This window comes from Nycticebus coucang, chromosome 17 (assembly GCF_027406575.1).
Source record: "Nycticebus coucang isolate mNycCou1 chromosome 17, mNycCou1.pri, whole genome shotgun sequence".
In the NCBI taxonomy this organism is placed as follows: Eukaryota; Metazoa; Chordata; class Mammalia; order Primates; family Lorisidae; genus Nycticebus; species Nycticebus coucang.
The window spans coordinates 18,381,308-18,402,105 of record NC_069796.1 but is presented as its reverse complement, the minus strand read 5'-3'; the positions used below and the strand labels follow the sequence as shown (position 1 = coordinate 18,402,105).

General features: G+C 42.3%; 1 protein-coding gene and 1 pseudogene across 4 annotated transcripts in view; one reads left to right on the top strand and one right to left on the bottom strand.

Annotated features, from left to right (window-relative positions):
* TNFAIP8 (TNF alpha induced protein 8) overlaps positions 1-20,798 on the bottom strand; it is a 133,768-nt gene that overhangs the window by 10,023 nt on the left and 102,947 nt on the right. The gene's annotated exons all lie outside the window — the stretch shown is intronic.
* On the top strand, positions 19,755-20,215 carry LOC128569200 (ankyrin repeat domain-containing protein 10-like; annotated as a pseudogene).

Below are 20,798 nucleotides of genomic sequence, written 5' to 3'. Positions count from 1 at the left end.
ACACAGGCACATGCCATTGCAAATTGTTGCCGAGTTAAAATTTTGTCCAGGGCATCCAATATTAAAAAGGAAGGAAAAGAAAATAATTTGGAGAGCATGTCTGGCTGCTGTCTGTTAATGAAAGTTCTTTAAACAAACATACAAAGCCTAGCTCTCTGGGATCTGAATAACCCCAAATCTAATGAGACTTAGTAAAAAGTCAGCTGTGGTGATGAGAAAGTGGCCAGAACCAACCACAAACACAGTCACAAGAAGTCAGAGGCTTAGCGTTGACCCTGACACTGGAATGTGACGGCACTCCAGAGAGAAGCAGGGAACACTCTGAATGGCTAGTGATATGTCTGTGACACCAGCCTCTATCATCAAAATCCCATCGCACAAAATTCAGCAGAATACAGAAGAAACAATAAACCAAAGAAAGAAAGAAAATATGAGTGCAGTGTAGGGAGAGGGCCAGGGCCAGGGGAAGCAGCAGAGATGTGAACCAGAAGGGAAGTGGTCCCCGGAAGGGTGGGAGGCAACGACCCCGGCAGAAAACTGGAGACAGTCTTATCATCCAGAGAGGGAACACGTGGCCAGGCACCTTGCCCTCCTAACTGGCCTTTTGTCACACAGAGGAAGGCTGTCACATAGGAGAACACAGTCTCGGGAGAATCAATACACTTGGGGTCCTTAACTTGATACTGAATGTACATTTTGGTGCATATGTATTTTCCCTCAAGTGTTTAAGAGCCAGCGATACACTCCATCACCTTGACGAGTTCAGTCATTAGCTCTGTTTTATACCAATTCCAGAAAAATACATGGTCATCTTAAAAGGTAATACAATAAAGAAAATACATCATGCTGGGCACCATTATCGGGTCACCACGTACAGGTAATAAATCACACCTGTGATCCCAGTACTTTGGGAGGCCAAGGCAGGAGGATCTCTTGAGGCCAGGAGTTTGAGACCATCAGCCTGGGCAACAAAGTGAGACCCCATCTCTACAAAAAGTCATTAAAAAAATTAGCCAGGCATGGGGGCATACACCTATAGTCCTAGCTACCCAACAGGCTTACGCCAAGAGGATCATTTGACCCAGGAATTTGATCACTGTACTCTAGCCGGGGTGACAGAGCAAGACCTTATCCCAAAAAGAAAAGAAAATATGTCAGAAATGGTGACTTTGATACTGCCAAAAAAAAAAAAAAAATCTCTGCTTGTCTTTTCAAGGCAGTGCTAGGAATGGTCTAACACTCTTTAAGATTCCTTTTATTGTCCTTCACTTAGCTATTTTATAACTTTGTAAACCGTAGAAAACTGATTATTATTACAAATCATTCTTGTCCACAGAGATGGAAATAAAATTTGACCAGTGAAGCCACACGTGATTTCTGATTTTGTTTCCCTGTTCATTGCACTTGGGGCTCCCCTTGGAACCAACCGTAAGAGCTCACTGGTTCCCTCATTAATTAACGAGTTAAGTAAAATCTCTGATATGTCCCATTTGTATTAGTACAAGAGTCATGAGTTTATCTTCTCAAAAAACAGGCCCTTTAAACACATATTAGAATCTTTCCATCAAAAACATTTAAAGTAAGAAGACTGCAGTGGGAACCTTTAAAGTGATAGTGTTCTTTTCCTGCGGCAATTTACTGCCTCAGGGTCCTGGAAAACTAGAGTATAGTTATAAAAGTCCAAATACTCTGTCGCTAATGGTTCCATGAACTTCTGTACTGCTCAGGGATGAGACTCACTTTCCTCATCTGTAAGGTGAAAATAATGATCCTCACCTTCTGGAGGTTTTCCTAAGATAAACAGCCTTGGAACACTTAGGTATGTCTCACACGCCTGCCACAGAACAGTCTTCTGCACAAGTTTAAAGGACAGAACAAATCAAGCCTTAAATACATTCTGATGCTACGTTAGTACGGACTCACACGTGGCCAAAATTAATTAACACCTTCTAGAAGTCTTCTGTCCCTGAGAAATGCCAAATGCCAGACAGTTGTATGAATGCAGAGCCCCCCCATAATTTAGTTAATAAGCAGTTATTCTATTTCCTTTCCCATGATGACATTAAAAAACATAACAGTAAAACTTTCTTTAGAAGGAATTTCTCTTTTTTTTAAGGTGTTGTGTCTCCTGTTAGCAACAGATTCGTTACTACAAGGACTACGCTAGGCCACAGCTTGGGCAACAGAGAGAGACCTTGTCTCAAAAAAAAAAAAGCATTTTAAAAAAGCATATTACTTAAATATAAAAAACAATACTTATTGTTCAAAACTCAGAACGTACATTTATAAAGTGAGAAAGCTCTTTCTCAGCTCTGCCACCCACTAGTTCTGACCCTGACACCTGCTTCCAAAAGTCAACAACTGTTCTCAGATTTTTGGCATCCTTGCGGAGTTTTACCCACCCTCCCTCTGCGTAAATAAGCAAATATATGAATAGATACTGAGCAGTGCAAAGAAGGCTTATGGGCTTATAATTCTTAAGATGCACAGCCTTTTTTTTCCTTCTGTCCTTCATGCTGGAGTGTCATGGCCTCAGCCTAGCCCTAACAACCTCAACCTCCTGAGCTCAAGCAATCCTCCTGCCTCAGCCTCCCAAGTTGCTAGGACCACAAACACCCACCAGAATGCCTGGCTAATTTTTCTATTTTTAGTAGAGATAGGTCTCAATCTTGCTCAGGTTGGTCTTGAACTCCTGAGCTCAAGGGGTCCTCCCAGAATGCTAGGATTACAGGCATGAGCCACCATGCCTGGCCTCAAGATAGGCAACTTTTGAGTGAAGAGAGAAGATAAACTGTATATGTGTCCTTAATTCCACATATAACTCTGACATAAAATGCTGAAATGCTGGAGGAACATAGGATGGTGCCTTGGTCCCCCCCCCCCCCCCCCCCGTCCCACACACACACAATAGTGGAGAGTTCTTTAATGAGTGGTGAGACGGTAAGGTGGTAAGTATATAAGTCTGGTCTTTATTAAACAGGGGGACAAGTTGAGTATTATGATTTGGGTGATCAGGTTGTTTATCACTCGAATGTCATAGCTTTGAAAAGGGTGCTATTATCACTTACTCCATGACAACTGATCTGTGACTGACCCAGGTATATGTAAGCAGTCACTCTATTTAAGACTAAATAAGGAAGGATCAAAAGTAAGGATATACCCAAATATGAAGGACCTGAGAAACTCCGTGGAATCCTCATGAGAGCATTAGCTATCCTTTCTTCCAAACTATGTTAAAAACAAAACAAACAAAATTAAAAACCCCTACTTATTCAAGAAGTTAAGAGGAGGCTTACAGGGCCAAAAAAAAAAATCTCTCTAAATAAATTTAGGAAGTGGAACAAGGTCCCCTTTGGAGATGAATAAAATGCATTTAATAAGATTAAAGGTCTTGAGGATTAGTATAGTTAAAAATATTTTTTTTAACTTTGTACCAAGTTTTCCAAGCTATAATAATTTCACAGAGGACCCATTAGGATAAGGCCAGTGAAAATATTGGCTAACAAATTACCCAGGGTTTTTGGTATTCCTCTGGAATAGATTCATGACCCCCCTCTCCTACAAACTGGGCACTGGAGTCAGACTGGGTCACAACTCTGACTCTGCCATTTTGAGCGCCTGTTTCCCTGGAGCAATTTTCTTAACCTTTCTATGCCTCAGTTTCCTCATCTGCAAATGAGAATACTATGAAGATTAAATGAAAATGGTTCAAATAATGTTCTTAGAACAGCACCAGATATATTATAAAATAACTGGGTCGGTTTAGGTAAGCAGTGATCATTATTGTCATTATTATTTCTGTCCTTGTTATTAAGGTAGTTATTGTTGAAGTTAGGCTGGTAGAGACACGCCCTGTCATGCGATCAGGTCTTGTGAAACAGAAGAGGGGGGGACGAAAGAACACTGACCCACAGACACAAATCATTCAACAAAAACTTTTGCTGAGTGTCTGTCATGTATCAGATGCTGTGGTTTCCAAGATAAATCACACCATCCCTCCTCTCCAGCCACTCCGTCTAACCTGGGGCAGACGAGCTCATAGTAAGGCAGAATGCACCAAAACTTCCGTAACAGGAACTTGCATGAAAATGCAATGGTAGCAAAGAGGGAACATTCATTTTGCTGGATGAAGTGTAGGAGGGAGGCTAGATGTGAGGAAGTTTTCACAAGAGGAGAGTGACCTTGAAGAAAAAGGACATTCTGTCTCACAGAAATAAATGCAATTATATTCCAAAGCTGACCTACCGAATTCTTACTGGCTAATTAGGAAGTAAAAATTCTGTTTATCAGTATACCTGTATGTCAGAAACCCAGTGAATTTCAGAAGAAATTTAAGCATAACCTTTTATTGTTGTTGTTGAGACAGAGTCTCTCTTTGTCACCCTCAGTAGAGTGCGGTGGCGTCATAGCTCACAGCAACCTCCAACTCTTGGGCTCAAGAGATCCTCTTGCCTCAGTTTTTCTATTTTTAGTAGAGACAAGAGGGTCTCACTTTTTGCTCAGGCTGGTCTTGAACCTGTGAACTCAGGGCAATCCACCCGCCTCAGTCTCCCAGAGTGTTAGAATTACAGATGTGAGCCACAGTGCCTGGCCTAGTTCTGTATAACTTGTTATCAAGGCTCAGGACATGACACAAAGGAACTACTCAGGTTTCAAGAGGGTTTTGACATAGCAGGTAGCAGGGGCAGAGTTCTCAGGGTCAGGAGCCATCAAAAGTACCTGGAAGCATCTTAGAAATGGCTAGATGGCCTGGCTCAGACTCTGCAGGCTTGCAGTTTGGAGTCTGCAAGTGTAAGAGGCATCCTATGTGATTCCAATGCATGGTAATGTTGGAGAACCCTGGCTCTTAAGTATACTCCTAGAACGCTGAACTTAAAATTGTCAGACCTACTTTGGCCATACAGGCATGTTGTGAGTAGAGGGGGACAAATTTAATTCCCTCTCAAAGGTTTTTCCTGAAAATATAGATGACAGCTTGTGTGTGAGGAATTGTTGGGGCTCAGAAAAGAGTCCTCCTGTCTCTGTGCCATTCTCCCCCTAGGATATTCATAGAAATTAGAGTCCCTTTTCCCCAAGCTGGGTCATAAAAAAAAGAACCCTTTTTCTCAAGTAAGTCAACCACAAAATTGTGGTTATTAAAATTATTCTGTGTAAAAACTGATCTTAAGGAAATTATCTGACTTCCCTCGTTTGCCTGTACATCTTAAGACCCCTGTTCCAGAGACAGCCCTGTCCCCACACCCAGAAGGAAGACATGGAGCTCAGAGCCGCCCAGAACAATCTGGACAGACAGGCTGTGCTGGGTTTCCCCACCTAGCCCATTAGCATTAATCATATCCTTCTTGTCCGATCATATTTCCACATGACTGTCCGTATTTTGCTGAACCTTACGCACAAACATGGATAACTTCCCCCGTATCTTTGGGCCTTCTTTGATGAGGGCTCCTGTGTATTGTGTGGTTAGAACGTTTGTATGTCTTTTCTCCCAGTCTGCAATCTGCCCTGATGCCAGTGATTTTCAGCAAACCTCCAGGGGATCAGGGGTCTTATTGGCCCAGAATCTAGAATCCAGAGAAAATGTTTTCAGATGAGTTCATTGTATTAAAATTTCAAGGAAAGTTGATGAAATATTGAAGAGACTAGAAAAGTTAGCCTCTTCTAGATTAAACCTTTAAGCCAAATTTGAACAGAGCCTAACTCTATTACTAGACTACATATGGGTTTAAAATGGAATAAAAATATCCTACAATTGTTTATACAAAACTGATCTCAGAACACTATTTCTTTTTGAATTAAATGAACCCTTCTTTATTCTTTAAATGAAACCCTTCTTTATTATGTTGAATTAAGATAAGCTAGTTTTTCTTAGAGACTTTTCATTTAAGCTGGATTTATTTATACCTTTTCTTGAAGACATAAAACCTTTCAACTGTTGATATAACCCAATCTTCCTCCAGAACGTAGGAGAAACTTCTCTCAACAGTTCCATGATTTTCTACACTTTCCAGCCCCAAGTTCCCCTATCCTGCCAGAGGCACTGACGCCTGATGAATATTTATATTCATGCAGTGTTTAGAAAACCAGTAACAGATTTTAAAATCCAGCACACTAGAGTAAAGGTTAGTTACTGAACCTGCCCCACCACTGGCATCTATGGTTAACACATCCTTTTTGGTCCTACCAGGTTGCTCCTGTCCTTAATAACAAAGACTACCAGAAAACACCATTCCAGCAGACGTTCGTGTAGCCCTCTACAGAATATTTCACTATAACCCCTTCATACGCATTTCTGATTTGGTTCTGTTATTACTTAACCCTCAGAGAGCCAGACAGAACAACTGAGGCTCATGGGATCCAGTGATTTATCCGAGGAAGCATCCTTAGCAGCCATGCTGAGACACATGACTTGCTAGATAGCACACAGCTGCTCAGTAAGCAAAGTGAGATTAAGATAATGTTCACTGTTTCTGAATTTCCTATCAAATACCACAATATGGTTGAGTCAGCTGCATCATCCCATCTCTTGGAGCTTATTTGCTCTGCAAGATAATGTAACTTCTTGAACCAAAAAGGAGGAGCAAGATCTTACACATCGGATGATAGAAACTAAAGAAAAGCTGTACGTTTGCCCTCCCCCTTCCCTCAACCCCTGCCTGAAAAAGTGCTGCTTGTTGTGTGAAGCTTGGTTCAAATGCCACCTCTTCCAAGAAGCTTTTCCAAATCCAACAGCCAGAATAAATCTCTCCTTCTAACCTTTTTTTGTCCTGTGGGAGACTTAAATTCCAATCTTATCTTGTTTATATTCCTTGACAAGTAAGGTACCAAGTCCATTCATCTCTGCATTCTTCAAAAGGCTTCACATGTGCCCTCCAGCTGACATGAGGTGAACTAAACCACACGCTTTAATTTGCCTCCACGACACCCATTAATATCTTTTACAATAATCCGTGAAGACGTGTCAGGAGATCCATTGGTTTTTTTAAAAATTCAGATTAATAAGAGGGTACAAACGATTAGGTTACATTGTTTGTGTTAGGTAAGGTCCCTGGTGTAGTTGTGATCAATTTGATTTTTTATACGGAGAGTTTAACAGGTGAATTTACTTGCCCTCCATGGACACACACATGACCCTATTTATGAGATGTAAAATGTTTTTATTTTAAAGGAGAGGAATCTATATAAAAGAAATGCATTTCCTTTTTGTGTTTACTGCTTTGCTCCCCTGCCCTTTGCCAAAACACACAGCATAACTAGCTACTTCTGTTTGGTGAAGTGACCATATTTAGTTAACTCAATCCCTACAGCAAATGTTCTCCCATGCAAATATCCCAAGCCCATGTGTTTGAATATTTTAAGAGCAGCAACCTCTTGGCCTCAGCTTGGGCATCTCTCAAATATGCATGTTGGCACAACCTCCCAACATTCTTGTCACAATCCTTCCCCAATAACTATGAAAATTTTAAGATGGTCAAGCATTTTATATCCAAGTCAGCGTCTCAAAACTAGATCCAGTTAAAGGGAAGCAAATAGGAAGGTGGCATTTGCTGGGCCTGAAAGTCAACTATCTCATTTCAAATGTCAAGATGCCCTGAAGCAAAAAAAAAAAACCCCTCCGAGGTTTACAGGAGCAGTGTTGCTCACCACCGGTTACTTTCGGAGTGGCATTCACGCTGAGAAGTGGTTTCTAAACCCTCTTTTTTTTTCTCTCCTTTCCTCATGCTCAGCCAGCCTCCTCTGTTTTGTTTACATTAGGATGCCTGGCAGAGATTGTAACTTGGATACCCCATTGTTTGGCCTACATGATGTTGTGTTGTTCTTGGGACTAGTGGTCCATATTAGAAAATTGGGAAATTTAACCTCAAAATCTGTGTTTCTGATTTTCTTTGAACAATCAGAAGATCTGACCGCAACAGGCCCATGTTTGTCCGTGGCAAGGATGGTTCTGGGCTAACCCGTGCCTGCCTCCTTTAGGAGGAGACCACACTTTCCAGTTTACCACAGCCCTCCTGGCCATCCCCACGTTGATGTTTACTTCCTGGGCTCTGTGGGCATTTGCTGTACAGAAATAAATGTGACTATATTTCAGAGCCAACCTATGAACTCTTACTGGGTAGCCAGGAACCAAAAATTCTGCACAGCAGTGCACCTGCTGTCAGGAACCAGAGGATGTGCAAATTGTGTCAATCAGTGAGTTTCTAAGGAAGATTTGCAGGGCGAAGGGGCGGGAAGGCTAGGAGTGATCATGATTTGTTTTCATAACACTTGTTATTTAGTCACAGGTTTCAGGAAGCCACATTCGGCTACCCAAATTTCTCCCTTATTTCCATAGAATGTGTCGTTGGGTCACAGAGAGGTGGGATACTTGCCAAACTTACACGGATCCTATGAGAAAGCCGCACTTAGAGTCTCCACACCAGATTGAAGCTCCACCCAGGGAACACACTTGGTGCAGAAAAGCCTTCCCCCCATCATGTCATTCATTCATTCACTCACTCATTCATTCACTCATCCTTTGATTCGACACTTTTTTATCGAACACCTATTGTATCCCAGATAAAGTGCCTGTTCTCCGACCCATAACACAAACATGTATAAAAATGTTCAGTAGGGACGGAGCTGGAAGAAAAATAAGGGGGCTGTGTGTGCAGGGGGCAGCTATGTTATTTTACCCAGGGCAGTTGAGGAAGGCCTTTCTGAAAAGGAGACATCTGAGCAAAGACCTGCAGGAGTCAAGGGGAGGAGGCAGGTCTTGAGCTGGTGAAATCCGCCCCTCCTCAGGAAGCCTTCACTGACCATCCCACTCAAACAGGCTCTATCCCGTCTCTACCTCTGCCTGAAAACTGCTTTATGTTATGTTTATTTGTTTCCTTTCTCTCTGAAAGTAAATCCTGGTGACCAGTTAAAATTGGTTATTCCTTGCTGTAATAAATGCACAATTCATCTTTAATATTTAATTTAATATGAATCTGCTGGATTAAAAAAATTCCCAGGTTGTTTGGGGAAGCAGGAAAATGGAGGAGGAGAAGGAATAAATACTGTTTTTTATAAAACACAATTAAACTAACAGGCTATGTAAATTATGTAAACTAAGTAAATGATGTTCTATCAATTATGTATCGTATTTCAAATACCCATATAAATCAATGAATATCCCAATGTACTCCTTTGGAAAAAGTTTATTCTAAATGTGACATATACCAAAGATAGGCTTCTAAGAAAATCATCTGTTGATAACATTTGGAACTGAATAAACCACACTCTGCAAAGATAACAATTCTGATTTCAGGACAGATACTGCTTTTTTAAGATAAACATAATGCAGATTCTTTAGGATTAATACACAAAGAACTGAAAATTTAAAAATGCACAAACTCCATCTTTGCTACTTTGTTTAGGAAGAAAAAGTTGAAGATTAAGTTACAATATAATGCAAAATCTTGAATTTTATTACTTGCCCTTATTGAAATTGGCTAGCTTAAAATTATATCTAACTTGTAAAGTAATAAAGGCCCCTTCCAAAATTATAAAGACAAATAGTTTTGTTAGAATAATTATAATTCTCTGATAGTGATGACATATACTAAACTCATTTTTCAGTTAAACAAAATAACTAAAAAGGCCACTATTGTCTTTCTCTTGTAAGAATTAAAAAATGTTTCCCTAAATGTATACTAACATGCTGTTTTGGAGACAGATTACTTCCCTAATGGTCGATATCTAGGTAAAATAAACTTTAGCAAATAACAAAGCACTACCAGTCAATCTCACCACTAGTTTGGAAATAACACAATAAATCTCTTCTCTAAAATACTCGGGCAGCCCCCGCCTTTTGGAGCTTTGTCTTTTCACCCACTCATTCATTGCCCTGAACGTAAGGCCACCATTGCACCTCTCACCGTTCCTATCACCAGTCCTATTTTTATAGATACAAGAGGAAAAACAGAGGCCCAGAGGTTAATGCAGGGTCACCAGGTGACCCCCATCGACTCTCAGCCACTAACTCCCCTATGGAAAGTGCTTCATGTTGGTATCATCAAAAGTAGCAAAGAGCAATTACTTTATTTAAAACACAGCTTATAGCCTTTTGGCTGGGAACATGTTTTGGTTGGGCCCCACAGTGTTTCTCACTTTCTTCGAGATAAAATTCATAAAAATAAAATTCACCATTATAACTATTTAAAAAATACAGTTCAATTTTTTTTTTTTTTTGGATACAGAGTCTCACTTTGTTACCCTGGGTAGAGTGCCATGGCGTCACAGCTCCCAGCAACCTCCAACTCTTGGGCTTAAGTGATTCTCTTGCCTCAACCTCCGAAGTAGCTGGGACTACAGGCACCCACCACAATGCCCGGCTATTTTTTGATTATAGTTGTTATTGTTGTTTGGCAGGCCGGGCTGGATTCAAACCCACCAGCTCCGGCGGTGTACATGGCTGGCGCCCTAGCTGCTGAGCTACAGGCACCGAGCTTCAATATTCTTTTTTCTATTCACAATATTGTGCATTATCACTGCTGTTTAATTCCAAATCTTTCCCATCACCCCCAAAATGGAACCCCATAAATGTTCTAATTTTTGTTTTGCTTTCAGTAAAAAGAAAAAAAAAAATCTAGGAGCTTTTACATAAAAATTCACATTTTTCAGAAATTGAAAAAATTCCATTTTTTTCTCAGAAAAAATAAATCTGACCTCTGGCAATAGTGAGGCAGGAGGATGGGAAGACAGGTCCCCTACAAATTGTCCCCTGGCCACTCTTGCACTTGGGGAACTTTCTGGCCCCTATCAGGGTATGTACTAGCCACCCCTGACTGAAATTATCAGGGTTCAAACCATTCTGAACCACTCTACAGAGAGCCTTGGGTGTGAGACTCCACCAGCCATTCAAAGAGCTAACAGCCCCCTGTTCCTCAGGCTGACAATCAAGCTGAGCTAGAGGCTTCCCAGCTCTGACTCCCAACAGGTCCCTGAGTTTCTGCCAACTGCTTGATGCTCAAAGCAGTTTCTGCCAACTGCTTGATGCAGGATCTTTGCTGAAATCCCTTTATTCACCTGAAAAGCCACCTTGTATCTCCCTGAACAACACCCTAACCCCCTGTCCTTTGAGTACCATAATCAAACCTGCCATGTCTTCACTTATCTATAGAGGAAGAACATCTCAAATTCAAATTCCCAAAATCCAAATGCTCCAAGATCCAAAACTTCTTGAGCACTGACACGATGCTAAAAAAGAAATTCACTGGGGCGGCGCCTGTGGCTCAGTCGGTAAGGCGCCGGCCCCATATGCCGAGGGTGGCGGGTTCAAACCCAGCCCCGGCCAAACTGCAACAAAAAAATAGCTGGGTGCTGTGGCGGGCACCTGTAGTCCCAGCTACTCGGGAGGCTGAGGCAGAAGAATCGCCTAAGCCCAGGAGCTGGAGGTTGCTGTGAGCCGTGTGACGCCACGGCACTCTACCCAGGGCAGTAAAGTGAGACTCTGTCTCTACAAAAAAAAAAAAAAAAAAAAGAAATTCACTGGTGAGTGTTTCATATTTCAGATTTGGGATGGTCAATTAGTAAGTAAAATGCAAGTAATCCAAAATCCAAAAATATCTGAAATACTTCTGTTCCTAGCCATTTCAGATAAGGGATACTCAAACTGTATTTTATTTTCTTATGGTTACTTAACACCTTTTTATTTTAAAAAAGTAACTCATATCAAAAGGAAGCCTATGGGAGGATCACTGGAGGTCAGGAGCTTGAGACCAGTCTGAGCAAGACAGACACCCTGTCTCCACAAAATATAGAAAAATTAACGGCTGTGGTGGCATGCACCTGTGGTCGGAACTACTTAGGAAGCTGAGGCGGGGGGATCACTTAAGCCCAGGAGTTTGAGGTTGCAGTGAGCTATGATGATGCCTCTTCACTCTATCCTGAGCAATAGAGGGAGACCCTGCCTCAACAAAACCCCCCAAAACCCACCATATCACTCAGTGAATGAAAACTGATACTATTCCCCTAAATATATCATAATCATAAGATAATTTAAAGAGTTTTAAAAATTAATTCAATGAGGAAAAAAAATACCAGCATTATTAGCTTCCAGCCACTTTCTATTGCCTGACAAAGACCATAAGCCCCGTGTCTGCCCGCACGGCACAAAAGTTGGTAAGCTGGTATGAGTTAAGGTGGCGGTGGCAACAGCCACATAGCCCCAAACACAAGCATTCTACAAGAATGACATGAAGGACTCCAAGGAAATTGAAAAGTGCCTAATCTTCTTGGTTTTTTGTTTGTTTGTTTAGAGCAGAGGTCCTCAAACTACGGCCCGCGGGCCACATGAGCCTCCGAGGACACTGATCTGGCCCTCCGGGTGTTTTTGCCACCACTACCTGCCCTGCTAAGTGCGCATGTGTGGAATGTATGCGGCACTCTCCGACTCCCCTCCTCTCTGTCTCTCGACTCCTCCTCTCAGTCTCGAGACTAACTAATGCACACTTGCATCACTGGTTACGACTAGTAGTTACAAATATGGAACCAGATATTGACCATCTCATTAGCTAAAAGCAGGCCCATAGTTCCCATTGAATGACTGGTAAGTTTGTTGATTTAACTTTAGTTGTTCTTCATTTTAAATATTGTATTTGTTCCCCTTTTTTTAATTCAAAATAAGATATGTGCAGTATGCAAAGGAATAATTTGTTCATAGTTTTTTCTGTTTTTTTTTTTTTTTTTTTTTTAACTATAGTCCGGCCCTCCAGTGGTCTGAGGACAGTGAACTGGCCCCCTATTTAAAAAGTTTGAGGACCCCTGGTTTAGAGACAGTTTCACTTTGTCGCCCTTGGTAGAGTGCTGTGGCATCACTGCTCACAGCAACCTCCAGTTCTTGGACTTAGGCGATTCTCTTGCCTCAGCCTCCCCAGTAGCTGGGACTACAGGTGCCCGCCACAATGCCTGGCTATATTTTTGTTGCAGTTTGGCCGGGGCTGGGTTGAAACCTGCCCGCTTGATATATGGGACTGGCACCCTACCCACTGAGCCACAGGCGCCACCCCTAATCTTCTTGTGATGTGACTGATGAGGACTTAATACCATGCCTGGGGCCTCCTAAAATCAATGATTGTACAACCAACAGCACACGCACCACACTTTGGGAAATAACCACACGTCTATCCTTCCAAGGCTTCATGCCAATGCCATCCATCTCAATAGCTCTGATTTAAATATCTCAGGCACAGACAGCCCTTCTCAAACCTCTCCAGCCCAGATGTGGCCTCCTCCTTGCATATACTTAACGGTGGGAGTGGGGGGTGGGGGAATGAGAGGAGGAGTGCGGGGGTGGGGGGGCCTTCCACGTTGCACATCCCTCCTCAGCTGAAGGCTACTGGCATTCACTCACACCTATTGTTACTTTCTTGTTGTATGCCTGTCTTGACATTCCTGGTGAAGAATGTTTTGAAGTGACTTTTTAAACATTCTAAACTTGGGCCAGGTGCAGTGGCTCACGCCTGTAATCCCAGCACTCTGGGAGGCTGAGGCGGGCAGATAGCCTAAGCTCACGAGTTCGAGACCAGCCTGAGCCAGAGTGAGACCCCATCTCTAAAAATAGCTGGATATTGTGGCGGATGCCTGTAGTCTCAGCTACTCAGGAGGCTGAGGTAAGAGGATCACTTGAACCCAAGAGTTTGAGGTTGCTGTGAGCTATGATGCCATGGCAATCTACCTAGGGCAACAAAATGAGACTCTGTTTAAATAAATAAAATAAAAATTCTGAACTGGCTTCTAAACTAACGAAAATACGTCCTAATAGATGAAGGACCCAGTTTGGTGAAGGGCACAGGGATGAACATCTGCACTTCTTTGCTCATTTACATTTCGGGGTATTATAGAGCATCACATACAATTACTACCGGGAAGTCATTCTTGGTGTGCTGGGTAAAAGCTATCCTATTTAGGGCAGTTTTTGTTTTGAATGGGAGTAACTGTGGCCAGCATGCTGGGGAGTCGGGGCTGGGGCCTGGCCTCTAGGCTTTGTTTCTGGGGTGGATGAAGGGGCTGGCACCTTCTATAATGACACTAGGTAGGAAGAATCCATTCACACCACCAGAGTCACCAGGGTAGAGACAGAGAGCAAAGATCATATGCAAATAAAAGCAGTGTCAACTAACTTTCTTTTTTTTTTGCAGTTTTGGCTGGAGCCGAGTTTGAACCCACCACCTCTGGCATATGGGGCTGGCGCCCTGCTCCTTTGAGCCACAGGCGCCACCCAACTAACTTAATTTTTAAAAACATATTAAGAAGCAATTTACAGTGGTCAATTTTCTAAAAGATTGGAGCCCTCAGAAAATCTGCGTACATGGTGTATTGATACCCAGTTTACAAGACTAGAAATTTAATTTCACTAGGTCAAATGATCAGCAAGGTTTATGGTCATCATGTCTTTGTTCTTAGGAAATACTATTGATCATTTCTAGCAGCTATTTTACATTAAGTTCTTGATAAGTAATAAAACCTCCTATTAAACACTTTTGTTTATTTATTTATTTTTTGCAGTTTTTGGCTGGGGCTGGGTTTGAACCCGCCACCTCCAGCATATGGGGCCAGTGCCCTACTCCTTTGAGCCATAGGCGCCACCCTATTATTAAACATTTTTATAGACAAAGATAGCCTCCCTTACTGAAATGTTGTCCTTTATGATTTCTAGTATTCTCATTACTGCAAAAGGCAGAAAATATTTTAGGAAAATAACACTGAACTTATCTTTAAGATATCAGATAATATATATTATTGAAAGTACCTACATGCTAAGGAAAAAAATGAATCAAGTCTTTTGAATGTGTGATGTGATTCAGTTTCTAAATCTGGAAATTTAAATCTACTCGATCTGAACAGTTTCTCCTTGAACCTGTTAACTTTTCAATTTATGCCATCCAGTTTACCTCTGTATTGAAAAAGACAGTGAGTGCTTGGCACCTGTAGCACAGTGGTTACGGTGCCAGCCACGTACACTGAGGCTGGCGGGTTCGAACCTGGCCTGGGCCAGCTAAACAAAAATGACAACTGCAACAAATAATAGCTGGGTGTTGTGGTGGGCACCTGTAGTCCCAGCAACTTGGGAGGCTGAGGCAAGAGAATCACTTAAGCCCAAGAACTTGAGGTTGCTGTGAGCTGTGATGCCACAGCACTCTAGCAAGGGTGACATAGTAACACTCTGTCTCAACAAAAAAAAAAGAAAAGAAAGAAAAAGACGGTGAGGGGAATGAATGGATTTGCCAGAAAGGAAGGGCTTATTCTCTTGTGTTTTCAGCATTTATCTTTAATGCCTTTGCTGATCTTGGATGAAGGAAACAGATGCTACTGTTAGATAGGAAATGTGGTCTCATATAGTATTTTTAAGCTGTCAGCTATATAGTTAATCTTTACACAGGCAAAGAACAAGTGTTTTTCTGTATCTTTACGTCCCTAAAACATACAAATATGCCAATGCCCAAAGTTCTGTCACATTCCTATGCACAGCACATTCTGTAACCCAGCGGTTCTCAACCTGTGGGTCACGACCCCTTTGGGGGTCACCCTTTCACAGGGGTCGACTAAATACATCCTGCATATCAGATATTTACATTACAATTCATAACAGAAGCAAAATTACAGTTATGAAGTAGCAACGAAAAAATTTTATGGTTGGGGTCACCACAACATGAGGAACTAGCTGTATTAAAGGGTCGCGGGATTGGGAAGGTTGAGAACCACTGCTGTAGCCCATACCTGAAATGAATACTGTTATATTTTCCTTGTTAATGAATCGAACACTGTTGCACTATATACTATAGACAAAAATAAAACCATGTATCACATTAGTCACCAAAATTTAGAAGTCATGTTTAAACAAATGTTTTGACACTAATATCAAAAGGAAATTTATTCTTGAATAGCAGCCATCTGGCATCTAGGAAGTAAAGTATTTTTCTTCCATTAAATTATACTCCAGCTCCCACTATCCAGCATGCATTAAATTTACATTATCTCAAAATAAAGCAATCTTAGATACAGGGGGGAAAGGAACTTGCAGAATCCATGGGTTAAGATTCTAGGTTCCAAATGTAAGCCTCAACCATCTCCCAGCTCTTCAAGGCATCTAATAAGTATTGATGGATCAGGCATTGGGTCATTTTTTGAGCTGACTCAAGGCTCGCCGCATTCTAATAGAGGGTAAACAGAATCTGAAACATTTTTATATTTTTAAAAAATCATTAAGAGCTAGCTGGTTAGCTCAGTTGGTTAGAGCGTGGTGCTGATAAAAAATCATTAAGGATTTTTTAAGCTAAGAAGAGGCTTGGAACATGGCTACACACCTGTGCTGGGTCAGCAGAGGTCTTAGTAGCAGCTATTCCTTTGTCTCTGGAAAAAGGATTAGGGCCTCTCTGGTCTTAGAGGCAAGATTTTCCAGGCACAATTCAGACTCGCCTTTATCAGCCATAATTTGAAAGAACTATGTGTACATAGTTAAAGGGGTTTGAGGCCTTTAATTTATTGCCAAACTCTGATAAAGTCCATTTTTCATCTTCTATGTATAAACTTAAAGAACAGCTGGGATTTCAGTTGTTAAAGGCATTAGATAGGACTAAAGCCCTGTTTTACTCAGCACAAAAAATTTTATGTCTGGATTCTTGCCTTGTTTCTCTGTCTCCCAATAAAGTAACACTCATCTCTTCTCCAATCTTTCCCTGGAAAATGGATTTTTTTTTAAGGAGAGAGGGTCTTGCTCTGTCACCCAGGATAGAGTGGAGTGGTGCAATCATAGTTCACAGCAGCCTTCTACCGTTGGGCTCAAGCGATCCTCCAGCCTCAGCCTGCCAAGGAGCTGAGACTACAGGCATGCTTTACCATGCCCAGCTGATTAAAAAAAAATTTTTTTTTTTTGTAGAAACAGGGTCTTGCTGTTGCTCAGGCTGGTCTTGAACTCCTAGCCTCAAGCCATCCTCCTGCCTTGGCCTCCCAAAACGCTCAGGAGCATAAAAAAATGATTTTTACTTTAAATCAGATTTAACTAACAATAAGTTTCTTTGAGCTGATCTGTATTCCAGTGGCTAGAGCCCAGGAAGAACTTCACAAATGTATAAATCCCAATGAATTAAAATGGAGAGTTGCTTTTGAGGCAAGGGTACAAGTCAAATCTATTAAGAGTAGAGTATAAATGTTTTAACATAATAATTAAGTAAGGGAGGTGAAGGTTACATTAACCAGTTTGATGTAAGCTTTCCAAATTGTATATAAAATCATCACTTTGTACCCCATAAATGCATTAATGTACACAGTTATGATTTAATAATAAAATGGTTAAGAGGGAAAAAAAGCCATTAAAAAAAAAAGAAAAGAAAAATCAGAAGCAAGGATTTCAAACATTTAAAACATAAGAGTTGCCTAAAACGCTCCCTTTTTCCATTGCTGCTATGAGATGTGCCAGAAGTTTTTCAGTAGTAAAGTATGTCTGACTCAGATCTGAAAGAAAACTCTTCACTTTCTAGCAGAGTAAGAAGTGACCTTGCTAGAGCCTCCGTCAGCCTAGACAGGCCTGGTCTGGTTAAGGCCCTCCCCTAGGTCTCTCTGCTCTGAGCTTAGGCCTAAACTACCATCCAAAACACAGACACGAAGACTAAATACTACCTATCACCCACCACAGTCCGAAGGGGAACCAGCAAGAAAAAAAAAAGGGCCTACCAGGCCTTCCTAAACGTAGCCCTGCATGCACAGTATAGGGGGGTCCAGCGTGGGATCAGCTGCCTCCTGGCACCACGGAGGGTACAAATACCTACTGAGTACAATACCCCTGTACCTAAAAACCCGATGATGAAGCCAGAGACATAGTAAGTATCAACGCAAATCTCATGAAAACTGCAGATTTTTTTTTTTCTTTTTTTGGAGACAGAATGTCACTATGTCTCCCTCAGTAGAGTGCTGTGGCGTCAAAGCTCACAGCAACCTCAAGCTCTTGGGCTTAAGCTATTTTCTTGCCTGAGCCTCCCAAGTAGCTGGGACTACAGGTGCCCGCTACAACGTCCGGCTATTTTTCTGTTGCAGTTGTCATTGCTGTTTAGCTGGCCGGTGGATCTTGAACCTGCCAGCCTCGGTGTCTGTGGCTGGCGCCGTAACCACTGTGCTATAGGCACTGAGCCAGAAAACTGCAGATGTTTAATTCTACAAAGCACTTTACACTCTGGGCAAGGTACTGCCTCCTACCTGTAATCCCAGCACTTTGGGAGACCACAGGAGGAGCACTTGAGGCCAGGGGTCTGAGGCCAGCCAGCCTTGACAACATAGTGAGATCTCATCTCTACAAACAATTAAAAAATTAAAAATTAGCCAGGTGTGATGGTGGCACACTCCTGTAATCCCAGCTACTTGGGAGGCTGAAGTGGGAGGATCGCTTGAGCCGCCCAAGAGTTCAAGGTTATGGGAAGCTGGGACTGCACCACTGCTCTCTAACCTGGATAATAAAGCAAGACCGTCTGAAAAAAAAAAAAAAATTACACTCTGCACTTTCTGCCTGTCTTCCACTCCTCATTGGTTAGCACGCATTTTCTGTTTGCCTACCATGCGCTTACCATAGAAAAACCGGAAGCGTCTTAGTAGCCAATTTCGGGTCCACGAGTCTCTTGATCACTATAGAGCTAAAGGAATTAAAATTTCAGAGCAGATTGTGGCGGGTGCCTGTAGTCCCAGCTACTCGGGAGGCTGAGGCAAGAGAATCGCTTAAGCCCAGAACTTGGAGGTTGCTGTGAGCTGTGTGAAACCACAGCACTCTGTTGAGGGCCATAAAGTGAGACTCTGTCTCTACAAAAAAAAAAAAAAAAAAAATTTCAGAGCAGAGACTCATTTTACTCAATAAAAGTGTGGCTTACGTAAACAGTTTCTTTTTTTTTTTCCTGAAAAGATCCCATTAGAACAGGTGTAAATATTTGGGGCACTGGATTTTCAAAAGCCATATTGTTACTGAACTCTAATCCAAAGCATAGCAAGGACTCTTCTGTCCTGCCTGGATTGTGAAAAAAGAAGAGACAACAGGCCAGGTGTGGAGGCTCGCACCTGTAATCCGAGCACTCTGGGAGGCCCAGGCCGGAGGACTGCTTGAGCTCAGGAGTTCAAGACCAACATAAACAAGAGTGAAACCCCTGTTTTTACTAAAAATAGGAAAATTAGTGTCACTGTAGTCTCAGTCTCAGCTACCTGGGAGGCTAAGGCAAGAGGATTGCGTGAACCTAGGAGTTTGAGGTTGCATAGAACTTCTATTACCCCACTACACTCTACCCAAGGTGACAGAGACTCTGTCTCCAAAATAAATAAATAAAAATAACAAAAGAAGAGGTGACTGTGAGGAACTTGGGGGAATCACTGCCACATCCTGCCCAAGGACCAGAACCAGAACCTCATTCTTCTTGATTTATTTCTAAATCTGGCGATGAAGCCTAGATGAGTCTCCAGAGACGTCCCTAAGAATCAGGATTGATGTTACCTCAACCCAAGCTAAAAATATTTGCATGCATTTTGTATTTTAACTCATCTTTCCCTGGCATAGCTTTTTATTTGGAAAACAAATAGAAGTCCATCAACATTTGCACAGACTTAAGGAGTCAAAACCGGCGCACTCGGTTCGGCAGCCTGTGCGACGCGGCGGCGGCGGCGGCGCTGCTTTCACTCCTTTGTGCTCGGACGCCGGCGGCCTCTCAGGTCCCCCCTCGCGCGTCCTCTCGGGTCGCCAGCTTCGCGCTCTCTGGTGACGGACCATGTCGGCAGCGGGCGCGGGCGTGGAGGCGGGCTTCTCCAGTGAGGGGCTGCTGTCCTCCGCTTTCCGCTGCACCGCGCCTGTCGCGATGGGGACCTGGCCACCCTCTGCTCGCTGCTGCAGCAGCTGCCGCGCGCCCACCTGGCCGCCGAGGACTCCTTCTATGGCTGGACGCCCGTGCACTGGGCCGCGCACTTCGGCAAGTTGGAGTGCTTAATACAGTTGGTGAGAGCCGGAGCCACCCTCAACGTCTCCACCACGCGGTACTCCCAGACGCCAGCCCATATTGCAGCCTTCGGAGGACATCCTCAGTGCCTAGTCTGGCTGATTCAAGCTGGAGCCAACATTAACAAACCGGATTGTGAGGGTCAAACTCCCATTCACAAGGCGGCTCGCTCTGGGAGCCTGGAGTGCATCAGTGCCCTTGTGGCCAACGGGGCTTATGTCGATTCACAGCATTAACAAAATGGATGCGGTTTTCACCCTTAAATGTTGAGTGTAAGCTATAGAGTCCTAATAACCAAAATAACTGATATCAGCTTTTTTGTTTTAAGTGTTTTGAATAATTCATAAAGATTATAAACCACATTATTCTAATTGGAAATGTGAAAATTTAGACTTGGAGAAATAAAACCCACAAAACTTAGTTTAAAAAAAAAAAAAAAGGAGTCAAAACCAGGAACACTTACTGTTATTGTAGTAACATCACTCCAAGTGTGGTTGTCAAGTCTTCTTAAACCCACAAAACATGTCGCTTTGCATGACAAAGGAAAGTTTTTTTTTTTTTTTAATTTAAGAGAGGTGCAAGGACATTATTTAGGGAGACAGCAAAAAAAAAAAAAAATGTTAACCTAAAAGTTTAGAAGCAATAGCTGTAGGCAACCAGAAGCCAAACAGTCTTTTGGTATCTGTCAGAATAGTATGATTCTTCCTGAGCTTCGAAGAGGCTACCTGACAAAAAAGACCTAAGAATCACTAGGTTGACTGGAAGTTACTTTTGGAAAAAGATGCTACTTCAAGTGGGCCTTAGATTCAAGAAGACAAG